Source organism: Ictidomys tridecemlineatus, chromosome 7 (genome assembly GCF_052094955.1).
Source record: "Ictidomys tridecemlineatus isolate mIctTri1 chromosome 7, mIctTri1.hap1, whole genome shotgun sequence".
NCBI lineage: Eukaryota > Metazoa > Chordata > Mammalia > Rodentia > Sciuridae > Ictidomys > Ictidomys tridecemlineatus.
Genome location: NC_135483.1, coordinates 10,152,252 through 10,177,911, shown reverse-complemented (window position 1 = coordinate 10,177,911; position 25,660 = coordinate 10,152,252).

Genomic DNA, 25,660 nt, shown 5'->3' with positions numbered 1-25,660 from the left:
AAACTTTAAACAAAAGAATTTAAAGAACTACAGAGATAGTAGAACTGGGCTGGTGATAGCAATGCAAGATCAGGTACAACGGTCTACCTGTCTTCCCCGCAGTACAGATTGGCCTTCATTGCCAATCTGGAGACAATCAGAATGATTGTCCCTTTCCATCAGTCCCATGAGAAGGCTGAGACTAGTGGGAACATCTTCCACTTCCAAGTTCTTCAGCTCCACATCACTGTATTTTTCACGTTTTTAGAGGCAGCTTCTGTCTTTCTCTTATCTCAGACAACCCACATAACCAAATTCCCCAGATGGTCTCTTAGATTTCTGAATGTCTCCTTTACCTTCTCAATAGAGTAGAAATCTACCTTCCCACTGAAAAGTCCTGCAAGGTCTCCCTTGGTCTTGAGGTCCCTTTGATCCTCAATGACACTTTCAGATTGTTCTCCCTCTTTGTTCTCCAGACCTACCCTTTCGAATCCTCCATCAGATTTTTGCTTCAGAACATCTCTGTCAGTCACTTACAGACACAGGGAACATCCCTCCACACTCGACAACTGGAATGACCAACTTTTCAATTTCACTCACTGTCTTGAGTGTATGGTGTTCCTACTGGCATTTTAATTTGCATTTCCCTGTTGACTATTGAGTATCTTTTATTTATTTATTAACTATTCATCTGTTTCCTTGTTGAAGTATCTATGCAAACCTTCTGCCACATTCTTAAATTTGATTCTTCAAATGTTATAGAGGGTTCATATTTCCTGGACAAAATTCATATGTGAGGTTATCTATTATAAATATTTCCCCAATTCTGTGGCTATTCTTATGGTTTTCTCTCCTTTCAAGAATTTTTTATTCAACTCTATGTGACATAAAGTAAGTTGGATATAATGTATACAATGTTAAATGTTGACATACTGTATACATCCTTGAAACTATCATCACAATGAAAACAGCAAATATATCCATCATCCCCCAAAGTTTCCTCCTGTTCTTCTGTGTCACCTCCCTCTACCTCCTCCAACTCTTCTACATACCTTCTCATCCTTGTGTGAAGAATTGAGCCACTTTCTATTATTGCAAAATAGCTCTCATTTCCAGAATATTATGTTAATTGAATCCATGAGTTCTTTTTGGTTTGGCCTCTTTATCTCAGCCTCAATACTTCAAAATCTACTCAACTATAGTTTCAATATAGATGCTCATTTTTTAGTATGTTTTGTGCCACTAAACAGTGATAATATAATATTAAGCCTTTTCCCTGTTGAGATGTTACTTCTCTCCAGCCTGGATGCCTTTTCTCCCATTCCTGAGAAGCAGGCTTCCTCTGCAGGACAGTTTGAAATAGAAATGACGAGCACAGACCTCTTTGACTATCTTGGTATTATGGAGAAGGCATTAAATCTTTCCCCATTAATTTGTAGTGATATCACCTCTTTCATTCTTGATTTTGGCAATTTACACCTCGCCTTTTTCCTGATAAATGTATGCAGATATAACTATATAAATCTTGTCAAAGAACCAGCTTCTAATTCCATTGACGTTCTTTGTTATTTCTCTGAATTTTATTTCACTGATTTCTATTCTGATCTATGTTAATTTATTTCTCAGACTTTTGGCTTAAATTATTTTATTTCTCTATGCTTTTAAATAAAAATCATATTTGATTTGAAACAGACAGAAACTACTAGCAGTACCTTACTATGTACTATTGTAGCAGATCTCACACCGCACATTTTTTTTAAAAAAAAATGTATTTTCATATTCATGCAGTTCAATAAATTTTTTCTAATTTATCTTATGATTTCATCTTTGATCCATTGGGTATTTTGAAATATAGTTTTTAGTTTCCAGATATTTTAGAACTTTTTCCAGAGGTCTTTCTTTTGTTGATTTCTAACTTGATTCCATTAAGTCCAAAGATATATTTTAGCTACTATAAGCATAGTGGATTCTTTTTGTATAATTTCTTTCACATTTGTACTTTTAATTTACGTGCATCTTTATGTGTAAAGAGTGTTTTGTGTCAAAAACATCACCTTGGGTCTTGCTTTTTCCTTTGTGCAAGACAATCCTTGTCTCTAATTTTGTAATAAAGTTCTTTTGTATTTACAAGATCATTGCTATTATCAGATTTGAATCTATCATATTTTAAGTATTTACTTTGTCTCCTCTCTATTTTTACTCTCTCTGCATTTTTTGATTAATTGAATTTTTATTATTCCATTTTATAAATCTTTCATATTGGCACTTTGTTTTAGTTATCAATTACCTCTTAAAGGGATTCAAATAATTGGAAAATAATATTCTGTATCTACTTATAGTTTTCTTTCCTAGGGTTTTTCCTTCTATTATAAATATCTATATTCACCTCTAAGAATAGAGAGACTTAACTTCTTCCTATATAACTTTCTTTAACATTTCTTACAATACAGCTTTTCTGATAAGGAAGTATCTGAAGAATATTTTCCTATTTCTAGGTTGACTTTTTTTTTTTTAATCAGAGCTTTAAAGATGCCACTTTCTAATCCTCTTGCATGTACTGTTTCTAAAGAGAAAGATGCCATCATCCTTATCACTGTTCTTCCATATAAAGCATGTCTTTTTCTCTGGCCCCTTTAAAAATGTTTGTTCAATCAAAAATTAAGAGCAGTTGGTTATGTTTCTTGATGTAGTCTGTTTCATATTTCTTATGCCACGCTTTCTGAACTCTTGAGCTTGTATATTTAGATTTTTAATCAAATTTGGGGAAATCTTGATAATTATTTCTTTAAACATTTTCTCTTAAGTTCCCCCTCATCAGAACCACTTTAGGGGTTCCAATTCCATGTATATTAAGCCTCATGAAAACATTCCACAACCCACTGATGCTTTGTTTAAAATTCTACTTCCTTTCTGTATTGCATTGTGAATAGTTTTGTTACCTCTTCAAATTCATTCATATATTATGTATGGGTAATATTTAACCATTTCTCTTCTATTTCTCATTTCAAACATTAAAATTTCCATCTCTATAACCTGAACTTATTTTTTTCCATATTTTTAGATCTCTAACTTTTTCTACAAAGGGTACAGTGACGTTAGCTGTGCAATGTCCTTGTCTCCCAGTTCCAACACTCCTGTCAGTTCTGCATTGGTTTCACTAGAGTGAGGGTTTTTTCTCTATGAGCCACATTTTTGTGCTTCTCTTGCTGGCACCTAACTTTTTATTTAAAAAAAAAAAATCTGTAAAGTACTGTTTTAGTGCTCGGCATATTTTATTCACGATTCGTTCCTGAAAGCACTTATGTTCTTTAGTGCTCAGTTTACTACTATTTTCATTATTGATGTAAGACCTTCCCGTGAACTCTCCCCTGTCCCCAGAATGATGGTGTTTTCCAGTCTTGTTGGTGGGTCAAGGCTCTGTTTCTGGCCCTGAGTGAGTATGGTCGCTGCCAGCTCCAACCTGTCAGGGAGTTCTCTGCACACGCTCAGATGGTCTCCTCCCACACATGGGCAAATCACCAGTCTGCTGAAACCTGAGGAGGACCTGCTAGGTGTCTCCAGAGTTCTCTTTCTGTGAAGTTCTTTCTGCTCAGTCACTCTGTTCTGTGGAGTGTATATATTCACAAGTAAAATACACACACACACACACCACAATCATGTACCACAGCACAGTGAATGTCAGACTGCATAGGCAATCATGCCCCCATAAGATCATAACAGAGCTGAAAAATTCCTATTACCCAGTGAAGTCAGCCATGGGAACTCAGCACAATACATTACTCATGTCCGTGGTGATGTTTGTGTAAACAAAGTTACTGTGTTGGCAATCACATGAAAGTGTATCACAATTTTGATGATAATAAATGATGATTTTATTATCATAAATTTACTATAATTATAGTACTTACTGTAATATATTTTATTATTATTATAGGGTGTGCTTCTTCTACTTATAAAAAATAATGTTCACAGTAAAATATGTGCAGGGTTACACTGGCAGTACATTCATACATTCTGTGTCTCTTGATTGCATCAAGAGGACATGTCACATTATCACACACCTAAAAATGTACACACTACAATTTTCACACAATGACTGACTCGCCTAATGACACACTTTTTAGAATGGATGATTGTATAAATACACTTTATACATTTACTACACACACGTAGATACTTATACCTAAAGACATATTTATGTCTGTTTTTAAGTTGCTCTATGGTGGAGAATGAATCCATGAATCTATTTTGTTCTTCCAGGATTTACCTAGGGCTATCATGATTTTGAATAGCATTGTTGAAAGTAGTGTTGTCATTTCTCTGTTTTCAGGAACAAATATTAAGTTTTTCATCATTAAGTAGGATATGAATTATAGGTTTTTTCATAGGTGCCTGTGAACTAATAAAACAAATAGTTGATCTTTGTCTACAGATTATGGCCCAGAGCTCCCAAAACCTCTGTAATTTCCTGAGTCATGGAATTGATAGGAGCATGTTTTATTCTGTATTCAGATAGCTCACAAATATCTGGCGATTTCCTGGGTGATAGGAGATTCTTTTATTCAATGAGATGACTATGAGTAGATGGATCAAGGTATTATTGGAAGGTAGGAAGTTACAGCCCTACTCTCCAGCCTCCAGGGCGGAGGGAGGGGATGGAGTAAGTGACTGCCAATGATGTAATCAATCATGCCTACAGGAGATGCAGGGAGCTTCAAGGTCAGCAGGCTGGCGACCACACACATTAAATTCCTAGGCTGATGGCATGCCCAGAGAGCACAAATCTCCAGGTCTCCAACCCACAATCTGTCCTATGCATGTGCTCCATTTCACTTTTCCTGAGTTGATTCCTTCTAACAAAACAGCAAATGGAAACAGTGTTCCCTTGATGCACCATTATAACTAATTACTGAGCAAGAGGTAGAAGTCATGGGGACCCCCAACGTATAACTAATTGACAAGAAATATAGGTGGCAATCCGGAACTTGTGACAGGCATCTGAGGTAGAGGCGGTTTTGTGGGACTGTGGGGTCTCTGTGCTAACTCTGCATAGTTAGGGTCAGAATTCAGTGGATTTGTAGGATGCCCAATTGGTGTCAAGGGAGTTGGAGAACTGTTTTCTGTTCCACTCAGACTAAATCTCAAGGTTGTCATGGTGGATGCCCTGTACCTGGCACTCTATGTCGCCTCTCCTCACGTTTTTCTATTTCCATCTATGACCTCACCAGTCACACTGCTTGCCTTGCCACTCCTCTTGTGCATAGAAACTCCTACCCCCTCAGAACACCTGCCTTGCTAATCCATCAACTGTCACCCAGAAATGTCTCTCCTTCAGCTCCTTTCAAGTGTTGGCTTATGCCATCCTACCTTGAAAAGAAGACCTTGTATACCTGCACTACTAAAATAGCCACCACCTTCTATACTGCACTCCCCAACACAGGTGTCTGATTATTTTTTGATAATACTTAGAGCCATCAAGATATTACGTATTTCATTGGTTTGTTGCCTATTATAATGCATAAAACTCCATGATGTCAATGATTTTCTCTTTTTGAATTTGCACCTCTTCAGTGTTTAGAAAAAAATATCTGCCACATAGGAAATCTTTAATAAGTATTTATGAAATGTATGATAGAAAAAGAAGAGTAAAAAGAACAAAGAACAGAAGGAGGAAAAAGAGGAGAATATGCAGAATGAAAGATTTTCAACATTCCCAGTTGATGAATGAAGCACACATCTAAACCATAAGCAGATTTTTCTACCACAAAGTCAATATACAAAAAAAACACAACATTATATATTCATGGGTGAAATTAAAGAATTATAAATATAATAAAAAGTACCATTTTAATCGGCACCACAGTGTTAAATACTAAGGTACAAATCCAGCAACTTATACAAGATTTATATCTGTAAAATACTGATGAAAGAAATCAAAGTGGACCTAAACAATGGGAGAGTCATCATATTCATGATTGCCAGTCTTTATAATGCCAGGATGTCAAATTTCCCAAAGATTTCTATAAATAGAACACAATGCCAATCAAAATCCTAGAAAGATGTTTAGTAGATAAATAAAAAGGTGAAAAAAACTAGATACCAGAACATTTTGAAAAAAAGAACATAATTGGAGGACTCACACTACCCAATTTCGAAACTTATTACACAGTCATGGTCATTAAGATAGTGTACCACTGGCAAAAGCAAAGCAGAGATCAATGGTCCATGATAGGAATTAAACCATGTACTCACACATATATGATCAATTTATTTTTCCACAAATTTCAAAGGCATTTAATTTTTTTTTTTGTACTAGGGGTTGAACCCAGGGACATTTTACCACTAAGCTACCTCTCCAACCCTTTCATTATTTTATTTTTCTTTACTTTGAGACAGGTTATGCTATGTTGCTGAGGGTCTCAATAAGTTACTGAAGCTGACCTTGAACTTGTAATCCTCTTGCCTCAGTCTCTCCAGTTGCTGGGATGACAGGTACCCAGGCACTACTCAAAGGCATTTGAAAGGAGACAAGGATAGTCTTTTCAGTTGGACTTCCATGTGCAAAAAGTCAAATTTTAGTTCATACCTACAACTGCATATGAAAATTAACTAGAATCTGATCATAGACTTAAATGCAAAACCTAAAACTAGATAACTTGTAGAAAAAAAGCACAAAATATTTTTTATCTTGAATTAAACAACACATTTTCAATATAATATCAAAAAGTACATCCTACACATGAATATCTTGATGGGCTGGACTTCAGTAAAATTAAGAACCTTAAGACAAGCTACTATTGAAGAAAATATTTGCAAACACAGAGATCACTCAAAATTCTATCATAAAAAAATCAATGATGAAATTTTAAAAATATTCAGAAGATATGAACCAAGACTTTAGCAAAGGTGTTATACAGATGGCAAATATGTAGAATTAAAGATTCTTAACCTTCTCAGTCATTAATGAAGCACACATCTAAATCATAAGCAGATTTTTCTACACAGGTATTAGAATGGCTAAAATAAATGATAATGCTTTATGCAGACAGGGGTATGCACTGGAATTTTCATTTGTTATTTTTGGCACTGGAAAAGAGCCCGGCCTCTTTGAAAAACAGTTTGGTAATTTCTTAAAGTTATTAAAGTTAAATATGCATGGCTCATGCAACTCCATTCTACACTGGAGTATTTAAACAAGGGAATTGAGAATACTTGTTTACATCAATACTCTTATGTTAGTTTTTGTACTCGTCTTGGTTAACAGTTTAAAATTAGAAATAACCCAAATTTGTTCCTACTATGATGCTCATCAACAGATGGATGGATAAAAAAAATGTGGTATAGATACACAATAGAATATTACTTATCCATAAAGAAGAAAGACTATGATATTTGCTGGTAAATGGATGGATCTGGAAACTATCATGGTCAATGAAATAAGCCAATCCCCAAAAACCAAAGGTCAAATGTTTTTCTCTGCTATGTAGACTTACTCACGACAAGAAAGAGAGGGAAAGAATGGAAGTTTAGTGGATTAGACAAAGGGGAATGAAGGAAATGGGGGATAGTAACAGTAAAGACAGTGGAATGAATCTGACACAACCTTCCTGTGTACATATATGAATATACCACAGTGGATTCTCAGCATCGTATATATCCAAAGTCTGGGATCACAATCGGAATAAGATATTCTATGTCTGTATAAATATATCAAAATAGATTCCACTGTCATGTATAAATAAAAACAATAAAAATTAAACATAAAAGAAAACCTAAGTGACCTTCAACTGGTGACCTTCAACTGGTGACCTTCAACTGGTACATCAATAGAAGAATAGAACTTCTAAAACATTCAACACCATGGATGATTCTTAAATGCATTATTCTAAGTGAAATAAACAGACTCAAATCCCTGGGTACTATATGATCCCATTTATAAGAATAGTAGGTTGGAGTGAAAGGTGGATTAAAAAGTGAACAGGGAGACTGTTATTTTGAGGTGACGTGTATATTTTATATCTTGATTTTGGAGGTGATTGAAAGATTGCTTGCAGTTTTCAACACTTGCCTAACATTAAAAAGAGGGAATTTTATTGCTGGAGAATTACATTTTAGTTTCAAAATGGGGGTAATGTCTTATTGGAATATCATTCCATAAAATTTTTGTGGAACAAATCACAGAAGTGTGAATATACATAATCACAGCCTTGTACTAGAGAAGAACTCAACTCTGTGTGAATTTGGGAAAGTGTAGGTTAAAGAGAGTGATATCAGCCCACCCTATTAGAGTAGTAGAGATGTATTATTAATTTCACTAAAATCACAGGCAGTTGTATTTCCAAATTCTTTGTTGTGTGCAGTTCAGATATGCCATGTAAAAAAATTCTAAGAAAATTTCTCCCTCTGGAATTTCATTGTTATGTAAACATTCCTTATAGTGGTTTATAAAATCTTAAGTTGTGTACATTTTCACATGTGAGAAAGGCTAATGAGATATCAAAATCAGGTGGAATAAAATTATACTTTTACTCACCTCCAATCTTCAGAGTGATCCAAGTAGGCCAATAGCAGCTCTAATACAATGAGGACTAAACGATGCATATTTTTATAAGAGAGCCAGGACCTTGGAAGAAAAGATAAAGCAGAGCCTGCAGCCCCCTTTCTTTAATCCATTCTTGAGGGTCAATCCTGGCTCTGACTTCCTTCTAAGAAATGTGATTTTCATGGCCTGGTGTGGTGGTACACTCCTGTAATCCAGTGGCTTGGGAAGCTGAGAGAGGAGGATCTCAGGTTCAAAGCCAGCCTCAGCAATGGTGAGGCACTAAGCAATCAGTGAGACTCTGTCTCTAAAAAGAATACAAAATAAGGCTGGGATGAGGCTCAGTGGTTGAGTGCCCCGAGTTCAATCCCCAGTACCAAAAAAAAAAAAAAAAAAAAAGAAAGAAAGAGAAATGTGATTTTCCCAGTCTTTGCTGGTTCCCTTGGTCTAAAAGTGTAAAGTAATTCTTAATTGAAGACATTATAGTACTAACAAAGGTTTTGTTGAGAAAGACTGAGGTCATACTCAGAAAATAAGTATGTTTCATTAATCAATTATAATAATGCTTAAAGACACGACTTAGACCCCATTGGGAATAGAGAAAGTGATCAACTGACAAATAGCAGGCTTTTCTTGAGTTTCTATTTCCTGTTACTAGCTGCATAACTCCAGGCACATTTCTTGACCTTCAGTTCACTGGTTTTCTCCTTTGTAAAACAAAAATCACTATGATAATAAGCACTTCTTCTGTTTGTTATAATCTGGGACGTTAAAGGCTTCATAGAACAATGACTGGCACAAAATAAGCATGCAAAACCTTTCATTCTTATGAAGAGCATATCTGGGGTGAGGCTGATCTAGACCTGCTACTAATAGGCTGTGAGGCTGAGGAATCTATTAACCCTGCTGTCTTTTAGTGTCCTAATTGGCTAATGTATTTAACTAAAAAAATTATCATGTACCTAGATAAAAACTTATCACAGGTTAAATGTGTTACACATCAAAGTTCTCAGTGAAGTACCTGTAACAGAGCAAGTAGTCAATGTATTTATATTATTATTACTGCTGCTCTGAATATTGACAAGCCTCCAGATTGTTCTGTACAGTACCCAGACAAAGGCCATGAAGTGCACTTAAAAGAAGGATAAACTTTGATAAGCATATTAAATATTCATGTTGGACAACAGTCAAAGTTTTTAGTAGAAAAATCAATAATTGCCCAAGGCCAATGCTAGAATCAAATGTCACCAATATATTCTATGAGATACAAATGTAATCTGGCATTTAATTTTAAAAATAAACATTATTAGCATTGCATTGTTAAATTTTGCAATTTTAAATATTGTGATATTTTTATTTGTAAAAATTAATTAACAATAATTTCTCAGCTTTGCCAGACTGCATATCACATCCCTATGGAGCACTTTGAGATTCATTCTTACTTTCTCTTAAGATCTGTTGTGGGGCAAAGTCTTTCCTTCACTTGCTATTACTAAAGGTATCAGCTAACTGTTGATTCCAAGATTCTGAGTTGGCTTTCTGCTCTGATTTGAGGAGTTTTAGGTATATGCTCATATTCTTTTAAAAAAAAAAATGTTTATTTATTTCATACAAGAAAACAGTGGAATGCATTACATTCATAATTATCCATGCACAGCACAATCTTTCATAACTATGTTCATGGCCTTTTTAAGTCACAGACTTGAAGACTTAGTTGGCAGTAGTGAAAAAATCTTATTAAAAAAAAACTCTCAAAGTGAAATTTGGTGATGTCATTATGAAGATGCTTATAGCTCACTAGTTTGGCTTCCCAATAATAATAATAAATTAAAAAGCCTATGGGGAATTTCAAGTCCTAATCATTTATGAGGAGATAGATTTTGGAACAGAGAGGGTGAAGGTAAAGTGAGGTAAGCAGAAAAGAAGGTAGAAAGCAAGTACCGTGGGAGCAGTTAAGAGCTAAACAGCAGGCTTTTCTTGAGTTTCTCTTTCCTGTTGCTAGCTGTATAACTCAGAGCCGATAACACAGCTCAGTTGAGAAAGCAGGTAGCCAGTCTTTTCACCATGCCTGACTTCTATGATCAGGCCCAACAGACACACACTGCCTTAAAATAGTGCTTCAGAGGGAGCAGAGAAGCACAGTTCATCTGACAGCTCCCTCCTGTCTCTTGTCTGTCATTTACCAGTGATTACATCCAGAGCATTAACTCCCCTGCACTTCTCCATATGGGATATGTATTAATTCTGGCAAGGAAAACCAAAATCACTTCCAATGTGGAAGGGATCCAACCTGCCTTCAGCTAGTTGGTTGGTCTCCACATGGAATGTCCCATGCTAGTGCTCAGCATCAGTCTCTGCAGCTGGCCATACCTGGAACTGTCTTAGGGAACAGGAGCTCACAGTGTCGACCCACACATATTCCCCACAGTCCCAAAGGCAGAAGTGAGAGCACACTGCTGAGCTTGCTATGTAGAGGCTATCTGCTTTGATCCTCACTGTTAATTGATTTGAAGAGAAAAAGCATTTACTTAATTAATAGATGTATACAAAGTGCCAAGGGCTATAGTGCTTATCATCATTTACAACAGTTCCTACACAGTCAGTAGACGTAAAGACTGCAGACCGGTATGTTCAGTTAGACCACAATAGATCAGACCTTGTCAAAGGTTATGTAAACAGGGATGGGAAAGGACCAAATTCTTAAGCTAGCAACACTTTCCTGGTTCAGTTTTTATCAGAAGAAGAGCCTAAGACAAGGACTTGGGATCAGATACTTTGAGAAGTGATCTCAGGAATTAAACTGGAGGTGGAGAAAGTGAGACTGGGAAGGAGGAAAAGCCAACCAATGTATTCTGTGCTACTGAGCTGCTGTGGGATATTGGAGATCAGACTTTCTAGAAACTGACTAAGGAACTCTGCAGAAGGAGTTCTAGAATCTTCCCCCAAAGAATGAGAAGCTAGGGCATCTAACCTTCCAGCACGATGCTCATTGGTTGAAGTTTCCTCTGGGGGTGCCAACTTTTTTTCCATGCTACCAGGCTTCATCTCCTGAGCAATGGACACGAGGATTTCTTGAGATACAGTGCTACGGATATAGCCAGAAACGCTCCACCACAGGCAAGGGCGAGGCCCAGCCACAGGCCCTGAGCCATCTGACACCTATTAGCAGTAATCTCTTGTCATCAATATCTAGGAATTCATCAGTGCTTCTGACTTACCATTTGGTTGTGGGTACAGGGGCAGCTCCAAGGGTTCCATTTGGCTGGCCCTATCCCATGTGCTCACTGGGGACATAGGAAAACAAGCACAGGCTGTCCTGTGTCCACTTTGAGAAAGAGAACAGAAAATGTAACTTACTACTTAGCTTCTATAAGTCCCAACAAAGGACTAAATTGGCATTTAGATTCGCTGGTATCAATATCAGCTTAGACCTAATAATTAACTACATTCAAAATGTTGGTGTTGTTTACTTCCCTACTATGAGGTTATTTTAAAGAATGTTACATATTTCTTTGGAGAAGGATCAGAAGATGACTTATTATTATACACACTATTTGTACATATGCTTGATGGCCTTACAGGACCCTTTCTCAAGAGGATAATCAGTGGACTGTGACCGTGAATGAGTTAAGTCCGGCAGAATGGATGAATTTCTGTTGATTTTTCAATTTTGGTAGCTAATATCAACCTTTTAACTATGAAGTCTAGATTTTATCTTAATTTAGAAGACAAGCGTACCTAGATGGGTATCCCTCCAGCTCCCCCCTGCAATACCCATTAGCCAGAGTTCTCACTCTTGACAGTCAATGCTCTAACCATTATTTGTGCTCTAACCTGTGCCCATTTTATCCACCTCAATTAGGATGAGGTCTTATAAACTGGCCTCTGCTAATGCACAATCCTGTCATCTCTAAGATACTAGGGAGCTAAATTCCCTAGCCTGAAGAAGAGAGCCATTACAGTAGCTCTCAGAGGTACCAGTGGGCACCTCACCAAGGCATTCCTTATTGTCCTAATAGAAAAGGTGTGTGTTGGCTTTTTAGGAGAATATAGTCAAGTGATAAGTTCTCAGATCACATAATCAATCCATTCTATCATTCCTAGTCTTTTGTCTTTCTTGTACAGAATAAAATATATAAGTTCTAGACTCTCTGATTACCATCAGCTGTTAATAAGTCCAAGCTTTAGAGATATCCACACTGCCCCTGGGGACACAGTTTCACTTGTCCTCCCAAGAATACCAAATCCTAAACAACAGATCGGAGCCCATTTGCCAATAAATTACTGCCTATCCCACATTATATTTGATGTTCCTGGGCAGAATATCCTCAAGATTCCCTTCGTCATGTTCCCTCTTTTATTCCTGGCGTCTATTTACCATGTCCTGGAATTCTCTAGAGCATTAGACTAGTAGTAGTTTCCTAATTTTAGTCTGTATTGATATTTAGTTCTGATTACTATCTCGAAGGCAATACAGGGTGGTTGGGTCAGGTGCTAGAATAAGTAGCATCTTGCTACACATTGCCCTGTGGATGAAGGAGATAATAGATTCTTAAAACTGTCATGATGGCCTTCAATTTGCAGAGCAAGCATTCTTGTGGGCCTTAAGCCCACGGTTTTCCACTGGCAAGGCAGAAACATTATCAAAATTCTTTACTATTTCCTTTGTCTGGATTAATATAGCTCTATTTGACCTTGCAATGGCTTGAATGACTTGATCTCATCCTGTATCTCATTATCCAGAGATGGGAATTTTAATAATCGTGATGCGTTACATGCTAGGGGCTACTAACATTCCATTGACCATGTGGTTTCCATGGCTTCTTGACATAGGCCATGCTAGTTTAAAAATAACCTGTGGGTCTACTTTCTAAAACAACTGCTGAAATCAACAGTTTTTTCCTACTTTCCCTAAAAAAAAAGTCTGAGTCAAAGTTTAGGTATTGATCCTTTTAAATAAAGGTTCAAATCCAATCATATGAGAGCAGGAGAATGTGAGCAAAGCAGTCCAGAAGGGAAGAAGTTCAAGTTGGTGAACTGTGCAGAGAGATTTCAAGAGACATGGCCAGTTCTCTGCCACTTCTTGGTATCTAGCTGGCAGGAAGGCAGGAATGGAGTGCAGGTCACCCAGGCTGTCTCCCGTCTTCTCTCTGCTTGGTCATATTCACTTAGTAGAACAATGGCTCTGCTACACTTGCTGAGTGTCTTCACTTGGTCCTTTTTGGCAGGAGCTTGGGACGTGACATCTCACATTCTGTCGTGCTCCATGGCCCCTAAGACTAGTGGAGGAGCCGGACTCAGTTTCCATGGTCAGATTCAAGGGTCTTGGTGCTGTGGCTGTACCACATTCTCCTGTTCTAACCAGGATGTGTGACACAGGCCCCGGAGGAGCTGTGCCCACCCCAGGGCCAAAGCCAATTTAGACTCATTTCCTTTGCTTATGCTTTTACTCCCAAAGCTTTGTTGTTTCTTTAGACAGTCACTTAAGTTCAGGGATGAAAGAAATGAAGCTGAAACTCAGTCATGCCACCTTCTTTAGCTAAATCAGAAGTCGGGGAGTAGATTTTGGCTAAACAGGGACAACGAGGCCAACTTTAGGCAAATCTCTGGTTTTGATTGATTTGTAATGAATTTCTTATTCTAACAAGTATCATTTTAGTCAGAGAAATATCTCTCTTAAGTGGCAGATATTCGGGACTGTTCTTTGCTCTTCACCAACCTGTGGAAATGTGATTTACATGGTCTGGAGATTAACTATTAAGATGTCTAAATTTTTTAGTAAGAGCAATAACTGACATAGGAGGTTCATGATTTTGTACAAAAGTGTAATTGTTGAGGGAAAGGGAGACAGAGTAAAGTTTTATGGTGAAATAATTTCATGATCTGTATAATTAAATATCAGCCTGTATATCTGTCAGACTCAAAACCTCTCTTTTAGTCTCCTTCTGTCTCTATCATTTATATGTCATGTATCTTTCCTTCTGCAAATCTATCTTAGTAGACTCTCTATATATACACACACCCACACATACACACACACACACACAAAATAGTCTTTCTTTACTCAAATGTATATATATGTGTGTGTGTGTGTGTTATATACAGTCTTTATTTTGGTTAACATTTTATGTTCAAGGTCAAACACTCAACTGGTGTGAAAAGGGAGTGCTCTTTAATTGGGAATGCTGAGACATCTAACAGTAACCATAGCTTTATAATACAAGCAGTTACACATTGTTGATAGAGTGCCTTCAGGATTAGCATCTATTATTAAGTATTTCTGGGACATATACAGATTAAAAACAACCTGCCACCAGGAAGGCACACTAAAAAGAACAGTTGATCAAAATGACACACAGTATTCATTTTTTGACAAGCAGCTAGAGTTTGGAAAAACATTGGGGCACTTACTATATGTGAATTGAAAAAGAAATCTGTGGTTGGATTCTAAATGCTTGACAAAGGAGGAGGAGAAAAGATTATAATGTAACAATATAAATCAACCCACTCAGCTAATACTCCCATGTATCAGGCTAGGTTAACACAACACCTTTACTATCTGTTGTGATCCTTCATGACATCACTAAGTAAAGGTGTCACTTTTTCACCAAAAAGAGGAACAGAATTTCTGAAATTTCAATCTAATGAAAGAAGGATGTTATTTCAGATCTGAGTGCTAGAAGCCCATGTTCCTAGGTCACCATGCCAGCTATTTTACACTCATGAACTCAGCCACACCATGTTCATTGATGAGAACACCGGGAAGCTACATTTAGGAAGTGACAGAGAACTATTCACCCTCATCCTGAATTCCAGTTCTTCCCACTACCCCATGTTATTGCCTTGTTGATGCCACTTATGGCTTCTTTCCATGCATATGCATGGGTGCTTACGATTAGATCAGTATCGGCTAATACTCTCCAGAATGTCTTGGTCATTTAAGGATATCACGCTTTTTCTCCAGTCTTAAAAACTACAATTATCCCCAGTTTACACACAAGAATTAAAAACAAAAATCTCTCAAGCATTGCCAATTTCAAATAAAATATAGGTTGATTATCCCTTATGTGAAATAGCTAGGACCACCAGTGTTTGGATTTCAGATGTTTTTAAGACTTTGGTGAATTTTCATATGCACAGTGGGATATATTGGGGATGAAATCCAAATCTAAACATGAGGTTCATTTATATTTCATGTAGGCTATATACACATAGCCTAAAGTTACTTTTACATAACATTTTTAATAATTTTGTGACGAAAGCAAAGTTTCATGGTATAGAACTTCCCACTTTTCTCAAAACATTTTGGATTTTGGAACATTTCAGATTTTGTATTTTTAGATTAGGGATAACCAACTTATAATAAAAGGCCCAGCTGTTTTATTGGAACATTGATTCCAATGCTGAACAAAACAAAACAAAAAACCACCTCTCCATTCAGTGATTCAAAAACAGCAGAACAGAAGGTAGACTGTTCCTTCCTCATAGCTCCAGAGACCAGGGATGCAGCAGCATCCAAATCACAGGAGCTAGCCTCTATGGCTCAGCAGAGGTCCCACAGAGGTGCTCAGCACAAGCAGAGGTGCTGTGAGTGTGGGGCTCTTGCAACAATCCCTTTGTCCTCCTGCCAGAGCCATGGCTTGGGGTAGGGAGTATAACTGCCTCCTACCAGCCATTCTGAGAAAGACAATATAATTGAACCCAAGACTCTATTTTAGTAAACCATGACTTTGCAATGCACAGGTAGATGAGAACAGGGCTTATAAAACTTCCCAGGATACTTGGAAAATAGAGGCAGATGCAGTCTTATCTTCCCAACTCAATTTTCTAACCTGTTCAGGATTATTTCAGCCTACTTTGTTACTCAATTTTAGAAACATTCTTTAATTAAGGCATTTGAAATTTCTTAGTTTAATTGGATTCCTAATTCTTAATGAGGTAAAAAGCCAGTGGATTTTCTTGTTGTTGAAATGTAAAGATAATTTGGGGGGAAGGGAAATTATTTCTTTTTAAATAATTTCTCCTAACTTTCTTGAGAGTTTGGTGTTGCAAACAGGATTTGACGGGATGTAGTCCAAATAGTTCAATATTTCAATCAAAGAAAGACATTCCAAATTATCTCACATCCTTTAAAATAAACATGTTAAGAGCTTACAAATGAAAATTTTATGTAAATTTCAGAACAGAACAGAAACAGAGAAGCTCTGTAGATATGGTCATTTTGAACATTCAACTTGAAATGTGTTTGAATGAACAATTTTCCTTAACACATTCAGATATCGTGAGTTTATCTGCCTTCCTTTTGAGTCTGCAGTTTGTGAGATAGAATAAAAATTGATAGAAATGCCCTCCTATCTATCTTGCCTATAGTGAAGGATATAAAATCAAACTGCTTCAATCCCAAGTCACAATGTTGACATTTACCAGCATCAAAATCAATTCTCTCACATTTTAAAGAAAATTGGAGTCAGTAAATAGAGTTTTTAAGGAATTTATTATTTTAGCCAATATTTAAGCAACTTTCTCTACATAATACACACTGTGCTAAGCACTCTTGCAGTCGATTTTTAAAACTGAATAACACAGTAGGCTAAAGTAATCCTGGACAGGTTAAGAATGTGGAGTTGGGACAATCAGTTCACATCAGTCCCTTTCCCATGAATTCTGTGCCTAGCAAAGCCTCAGTTTTTTAAAATAGAGATTTGTGTTCAAATTATGTTGATTTTTCAGATTTAAAAAATAATAATAATGATAATCACCAAGTGTCTGTGTGATATCACAAGAGACTTGTCTGGTCCAGAGGAGGAAGGAGACTAACTGGGACCCTTCCTGATATAGGGGCTGTTCAGCTGAGGACAGAGGACCTGGGAGGAGGAACTTTGATCTTGTTCTCTCCTAGGAGGGCTGAAAGAACATTAGAATCAGAAGGGAATTTAAGGTTCAATCAGTCTAAAGTTCTGATTGGACTGTGAGGCAGAACAGCATGGGAAGACCACAACCCAAGAAGCAGGGTTTTGTGCCCAGCTGCTGCTGCTAATCACCATCTCAATGCTGATCACTGGAGCAATCCTGGTTATTCATTCCTTTCCATCCTGGTTTGCCTGGTACCATCTCAGTATTAGCACCGAAAGTCTCACAACCCATAATCTTAAACAAATAGGAACAGCTGGTCACCCACTAAAATGTCACCCCAGAACATAGTGGCTGAAGTATCAGTGTGTTATTAACTCTCACAGTTTTGTAGGTGGCTGAAATGACTTGGAGTCTCCTGCTTTATTTTGACATTAAGCTATAGTTTATCTGCAAAATACGGTTTGTGCTACAACATAAGGTTGTTGTTGTGAAGTTTAGTGAGTTAACACACATAGAGAGCTTAGTGCAGTTGCTGATATATACAAAATATATTTCTAATGGCAAGTGAAGCCATTAGAAATAGCAGAATGAAGGAAAAGGAGGGGGATGATAGACAGAGGCAAGGGGAAGAGAATCAGAGTCAGTGTCCACTCTGGCAGCTGGCAGTGTAGATGTTTTACACACATAGTCTTGTTAATCTCCATTTACCCCCACAATACAGGCACTCTAACTAGACCCATTTTATAGACGAGGGGACTGAGGCTCCGAAACTGTAGTTTCCCCCAAAGTTTCATGACAATAGAGCTAAAATTAAACCCAGCTTAATTTACAAAGCATATGCTCTTCCACCTCTTTATCAGCTGTGCAGAAAAACACAAGTTCTCAAAAGCTTTTCCTAAATATTTTATTCCCACAAAAAAGAAGGTACAGGAATGAAAATTACCCTTCTGCATGTGAAATGCCAATGTATTGGCAAAAGTGGAAGAACAGTTTTTAAGACATCTGGCAGAAGGAAACAGATGCCCAAGAGGAGGCAGATGAGGTTAGCCTTGCAATTGTCCCAGTTCATTGCTTTGAGAGATTTTCAAGTTCATGGCAGCACAAAACCATGCAAACTTGCTGTGTTGAGGAGGCAGAGCTGAGAGTCCAGGGAGATGAAGGCAGCTTGAAAGCTCAGGAGAAAGTTCCAGAGAAGACAGACAGAACAGGCCATAGATCTTCAGAGGATCTCCCCCACATAGTTAGTTAGGTTCTGATCAGTGTACAATTGTAGGGAAATTACTAGAGACCAGAATAATAACACACTGATACTTCAGCCATAATGTTCTGGGGTGACGATTTAGTGGGTGACCAACTGTTCCTATTTGTTTAAGATTATGGGTTGTGAGACTTTCAGGGCTAATACTGAGATGGTACCAGGCAAACCAGGATGGACAGGGATGAAGACCTGCAATTGTCCCATGGTAACCGTGTCCACTGCTTCACACAGGGCTGGGAACAGTGCACAGGACCCCAAGTCATGGAAAATCTCATGACCCGTGCATTGGCTAGAAGACACAGAGGAATAACGAGCAGTAGACAAACAAGTGCTCCAGTCTTACCTAGCAAACCTCAAAAAAGGAAACTGTTTTCTTGCAAGAAAAGAACTAAATTGTTGACAGTGTGTATCCTGCAACCCAGAACAGGACTCAATAATACTTAGAGGAATACAAAAATATGGTGTGTCCACGAGGTATAATTCAGAATTAGGAATGTAATAAGACATTACAACCACACAGAAAAGCAGGAAATATCACCCATAATGAAAAGAAAAATCATCCCATCTCAGTCAACTGGAACTGGCACAGACGTAATAATTAGCAAACAAGGGCACATTAAGTTAAATTAGCACACATTAGAACAGTTTTGTTATAACTATATTCTCTACAGTTAGAGATCAGGATATTCCTTAGAGAGAAGGAAGATATTTTTGAAAATCCAAATTTGGCCTTTTAGAGGTAAAAGTATCCATAAATGACAGGAAAATACACTGGAAGAGACGAAACAGATGAGTCATTGGCAAGGAAAAGTCTAAAAAGCTTGAAGACGTGGTGGTAGACACTGTTTACAACCTCACTTAGAAGTAAAAGTAAAAATAATCAGTAATAATGAGGAGCCAAGCAGCTTTAGGGAACCTGATAAGCGTTTTATTTGACTCCCTGAAAAAGGGCAGAAAGTAGGAGACAAGAGAAGAAAATACTTGAGGAAATAATGGTTGAGGATTTTCCAAGTTAGATAAAAACTCTAAGCCCACAGCTCCAAGACTCTCCCTGAACCCTGACAAGAGAAACATGAAGGAAAAAATGTCCCAGTTATGCCTCAAGACGACCTTTAGAAAGACTTGCATAGGGATGTTTTTCAGGAGGCTCACAGGGACCCGCAGGCTCTGCGAGTGAAATTTGGCGGCAATGGCGCGTCCATCCTGGAGAGCGGTTAGGTGTGACCATCACCCTCCATCTGCGGAACTGCCAGGAGCCGACTGCGGCAGGAACTGGTTATGCCTTAGTGGTAAAGCCACAAACAAAGCCCATTGGCACTATGGCCAGGACCCTCACTTTTCCTTTAAGAAGACAAAAGAGATGTCACCTTCATCTGTCAGCCTCACCTCAGGCCAAAAGGCCACACTCACTCTCCTGACGCATGTGGTTCTTTGGTGACTGTTTTTTCAGATTTTCTTCCAGAAGTTGTAGTTCTGTGTGTCAAAATCCAATTCCCTTCAGGTGTTTTATGGTCTCCCAGAGTTTGGGTGAGACCCTGGGGTGAAGCACTTCTGGACCGAGTATGTGCCAGAGTTAAGAATAGCAGGCGGTCACAAGGACAGCGATGGGTGGACTGGAGAAGCCATGCCCCAAGACATGCTGAGAAGTGACCCTCTCACAGGTGTAGTGAGTGCTCACCCTGCACCCAGGAGCTTCAGGAAATAGGCCTGAAGCTGACCAGCCTGCAGCTGCCCCTCAGCACAAGCCAGATGCCCTTCCTCCTCCTTCTGCATTTTGTGGCAGTCACCTGACTATTACCTCGTACTGGTGAGTTCCACTCACTCCACAGCCAGACACCCTGCTCCCTTTGTGATGGATTGGATTTGAGTTTTCTTAAAAGTGTGGTAGAGGGAAGCAGCTTACATGGTGATCAGGAAGCAGAGAGAGAGACTCCACTTGCCAGATACAAACATATGCCCCATAGCTATGCCCCCAATGAATCATTTCCTCCAGCCACACTCCACCTGCCTCCAGTTACCATTCAGTTAATCCCATTAGGAATTAATTTCTGGGTTAAGGCTATAACCCAATCATTTCTCCTCCAAACCTTCTTGCAATGTCTCACTTGTGAGCTTTTGGGGGACACCGCATGCCCAAATCCTAACAGTTGACATTCCTGGTTTGACTGATACTGACTGATACCAAGCCAGAGAAGGCAAATTCTGAAATTCAGGGTCCAATCACTTCCCTTACTCTCAAGTGTATACCAGAGGACTCCTCTATAGAAATAGGAGTGAAAGTATATTGGATGAGGAGTTTGGAGTCTTGAGATCTTGTTACTGTCTTCCCATTAACTCAATAACTTTGAGGAAAAATTACTTAATTTCTCTGCTCATCTGCAAACTGGCTAGAGGAACTCCATTAGCTCTTTTCAATGTTCTTTGGTTATTGAATGTGTAATTTTTTAAAATAAAGTTTAATCAAGAACATATATGATGAAAAAAGCAGAGTTTCCCTTTAATAATAGGTGCTGGGGGAGGGGCTTTGGCCAAGTTTGGATGAAGAGACCCTTCCTCTTCTCTCCAATGTGAGGAGGCACTTCTACAGTATGCTAAGTGCCGTGGAGACACTAGACTGATAATGTCTCATATTTATTCTGGACCTAAAGTCACTTGAGCCTATTTTCTCTTAATTATGCACAAGATCTCCATTCCTGAAAACTATAATAAAAATGATAATTATCACTTTATTTATTTATTTATTTTTGTCTACCCATTAATACAGAACAGCTAAGGAATCACTGGCTGGGCCTTAGCCATGACTGGACCACTCAGGAGTTGTGGGTACTTTGATCAAGTCACTTCAGCTTTGTGTTTTTGACTGTCAAATAGGTTCTCTAACATCAGGTTAGAGAACCTCTAAGGTCTCATAGATTCCTCATCCTAGAATCCAATCCTGTTCACCAACCCTGCCCCATCCACTGGTGGCTGGCTTGGTAATGAAAGAACAATTTTCTGGGATAAACTATGTTGTAATGAGTGGGTGGGAAGTGGGTGCCCTCAACAGCCAGAACCCATTTGAGTGTGTTTGCAAATATGCAGACATCACGTACGTCTTTTATGAGGTCCTATTTGTCTTTTGGCAATTTGATGAGTAAACCAACTCCAAAACAATTTGGAACAAGCAAAAGATGTTCTTGTGAGATATTTGTTGTCTCAAACAATTGTATTCACAATGTCTTTCTCTCTCCCTCCCCCCTTTCCTTTCAGTCTGTTGTTTCTGAATAATTACCAGAAATCTGCAACTCAGGGATAAAGCAGCTTCCAGCTCAAAGAGATGGAAAGTTGACAGTCAAGAACCAATTTAAGAAGAAAAAGGAACACACAGGGAGGAAATTCAGGGGAAGGGCAAGGCAGATAATGATGAGCAGAAATCAAGTTCCCCTCTTTATTCTCCTATTCCCCTTTATCAAACCTCCATGTCAAAAATATTCACATTGCCAGCTCCAGATGGAGGAAGAATGGTCGGTTTGCCATCTGCAGAGGCAACATGGCACAGCGAAACTGCAATTTAAAGGCAAAAGTCATCAGGAATAGAATTAAATAACATATGTCAGAATTAAGGCATTTGGTACAAACCCTTTGCTAAGACCCTGGGGTGCCTGTGTGTGGGTGTGTGTGGTTCAGAGAGTGAAAGCTAAAGCCTTTGACAACTAGAAAATAAACGGCAGGACACTTAGGGGCAGTAAATAGAGGACTTAAAGTGAAAATTACACATCACCGAGAAGGGGGTGGAGGGAAGTTAACAAGCCTGCCCCAGAGCAGTTGGTGATTTTATGAGGCTAAACATAGACATCTTCCACCAAAGCCTGAAAGTCCTCACTCAGAGGATGCATGTGTGGCCTTATTTAAGAAGATGAGGGCTGATTCAGAAAGCCAGCCAAGAAGAATGTGGCTGAAAGCTTTTTATTCTTGAGATTCAATATGCAATGAGGGTCATCGTCCTAGGGGATGGGCTGAGAAGCAGGTGACACTGGGTGGTACTCTACCACCATTGTCCCATCATGGTAGACATGGAAATATACGTATGGTACAATGAGCAAGCAGATGAAGCAGCTGTGTCTTGAAAACACCAAACCCTGCCCCTGGTTCAGCACTCAGAAGACACACATTATGTCCTCCCGTGAACCATTGATGGCACAGGTGGTCCACAAGGCTCTAGCTGGGAGTCACCGTCAGACAGAACTTAGATTCTGAGGAGCTTCATCTGTAGATAAGCAGAGAGTTCTTCATTTACATGGAATACCACGCTGCATGTGAATGAGACTTTAAATTTTCTATCAGTGGACTCCACTGCACAACACTTCCAAGGGAAAGGAAATGGAGGGTTAAAGGGGAAATATGGTATGCTAGTAAGGAGACCGTGAATCACCAAGAAGGTTGACCCCCCTGCAAAGTTGCATCATAGAACTGTCCTGGAGATCCTGGGTCTAACCTCTTGATATAGGATTGAAATACTAATAGTCTCTTGTAAAAAAAAGGAATATAAGTAAATACTTGTCAATAATTCTTAATGAAATCCCACTCTGTATGCTCAAGATGGTCTTTTTCAAAAGACAGATTGGACAACTAAGAAGAAAGGATAAATGCATGTAACACTGGAAACATTTTCTCTGTTTAAAAATTCTATTTATTTCCTATATAATGAAAAAAGTTCGATTTCATGATCATGACTAACCACCTGTTCATCACCCAAGCTCATCACCTATCTCTTAAAGAAATAGTAAAATCAATTACAGAAACTGCCGCTTATAAAAATAATGGTTCTATGGTGGGACTTCAATGTGTCTGGCCTTGAGTCTGAGTGGGCTCCTTCAACCTGAGGTCCACAACCAAATGTGGGTATGCAAAAAAGAAGTCTCATGTTTGGTGGAAGTTTCAAAGCAGTGCAGGTAGTTCCTGAATGTTTCTAAGCTTTGCCTTGGATAAGGGATGTATGATGTTCCACGTCAAAACATGGCTGAGATGGGGAACACAGCCCCAATTTTTGGAACCTTCTAAAACATGTGGCTGAGATCACTGTATTTCTCTGAATTTTAGCATCTAAATCTTCAGAAAAATAAGATTGGTCTAATTCACTAGTTTTCAAAGAGTGACTCTCCTATACACTTTCTAGGCTCCTTGTTGGAGATCATGGAGCTTGCATAGAGTCAGGGCGACTTTCCTCCCTACTGGACTGAGAGTTTTTCCAATAAGATTTCATTTGAATAAAAGGGCCAGCTTCTCTTGAAACCTTTAGAAGTTACTGCCCTTGATGATAGCTAAGGGTGATATGTATTCACCTTTTTAATTGCTGTGACGAAAACATCTGACAGGAACTAGTTGACAAAACACAGATTTATTTTGGCTCAGAGTCCCAGATGTCTCAGTCCGTAGTCAACTGTCCCCATTGCTTTGGGCCTGAGGTGAGGCAGGACATCATGGTGTAAGGTCATGAGGGGAAGGCTGCTTAGCCCATTGCAGTCAAGAAGGACAGAGAGAGAGAGAGAGAGAGAGAGAGAGAGAGAGAGAGAGAGAGAGAGAGAGAGAGAGTTTTTTAATATTTATTTTTTTAGTTTTTGGCGGACACAACATCTTTCTTTGTATGTGGTGCTGAGGATGGAACCCGGGCGCATGCATGCCAGGCGAGCGCGCTACTGCTTGAGCCACATCCCCAGCCCCTAAGCTCTAATTCTTGATAGCTTTGGCCAGAAAAAAATTGGGGAACAATCTAAATATTTAACAAAATGGAGGGGATTAAAATGTAATAGATACCAATGTTGGGATAGAAGTTCAAAGAAGTCAATGCTGTCTGCTTGCAACTGCATGCAAAGATCCCCAAATAGTACTTTTACATTTTTTTTTAAGTAACAGAATGTAACATGCATTGCAAAGCATATCTGTGAATTGGAAAATTACACTATTTACTTTCTATGATTATGTATGTCTAGTACATAATACTGGAATGATTCCATCCAACTAATGCTGTCCTCTAGGAGTATGTGTTGGTTTGGGGTGCAGCAGTGCTTAAATGGAGGAAGAGACAGAAATATTTAGAGCATTTGTCTAAAGCTTAAATTGTGACTTTAAGCTTTAGCCAAACTTTATAGATATTTTTGAAAAAGATAAATTCTATCTATATATTTATTACTTATGTAATTCAAAAAAGCAATAATATGCCTTGAAAAAAATGACAGAAAGCCAGTAGTGTAAATGCAAGTGGTAATTCATTCTGGTTGGTGGGAATATGTATTATTGTTCTTCCTTTCCAATGTTTTTAAAATTTCATGACTTAACATCAAGAGTACAGGCTCAAAAACTGAATGTTTGGGCTGGAGCTTTAGCTCAGTGGTAGATTGTGTCCTTAGCATATGCCAGAATTATAGAATTATATATTTTGAGGATATTCAACCCTACCCACCCCCCATTTTTTTTTCATTAGGGCAGCACTGACTGTGTATGGTGCTTCATTTTTATCATTTGGTTTCCACTAATCAGCTTCCAGCCATGTGCCCTGGAATCATCTTGTCACTGGCCACAACCGTACTAGAAGCCAGCCACAGACAAATGTGAGAAGAATGTGAAGCAGGAAAACATGAGCAAGGAGCTGGACTAAGTGGGCCTCAGAAACTCAGTGCACCCACAGCACCCTTTTCTATGAAGACAGACAGGGAGGGAGAGAAAGATAACAATTAAACTTCGTCCCTCTGGCCTTGGGAAGACCAGCAATGACTGAAGGATCAGAAAGAGGGCACTGGGACCACAGCTGAGCATAAGAAGGAGTTAAAGATCATTTCAAAGCTTCGGGAAAACACAGATGCCAAAAGGTGCTACATCAGAACAACACGGCCACATCTCTTGAGACCCCGCGGAAGAAAAAAAATAAGCAAAGATGAGCAGGATGAGGTCACCCAGAAATTTCCAGTCTCTGGCATACCTGAAGCTGTCTGCACAGGTGATGTTTAATGGGTTGTTGTAGAATATTTTCTGCTTATTGAATTTCTTAAAATAAC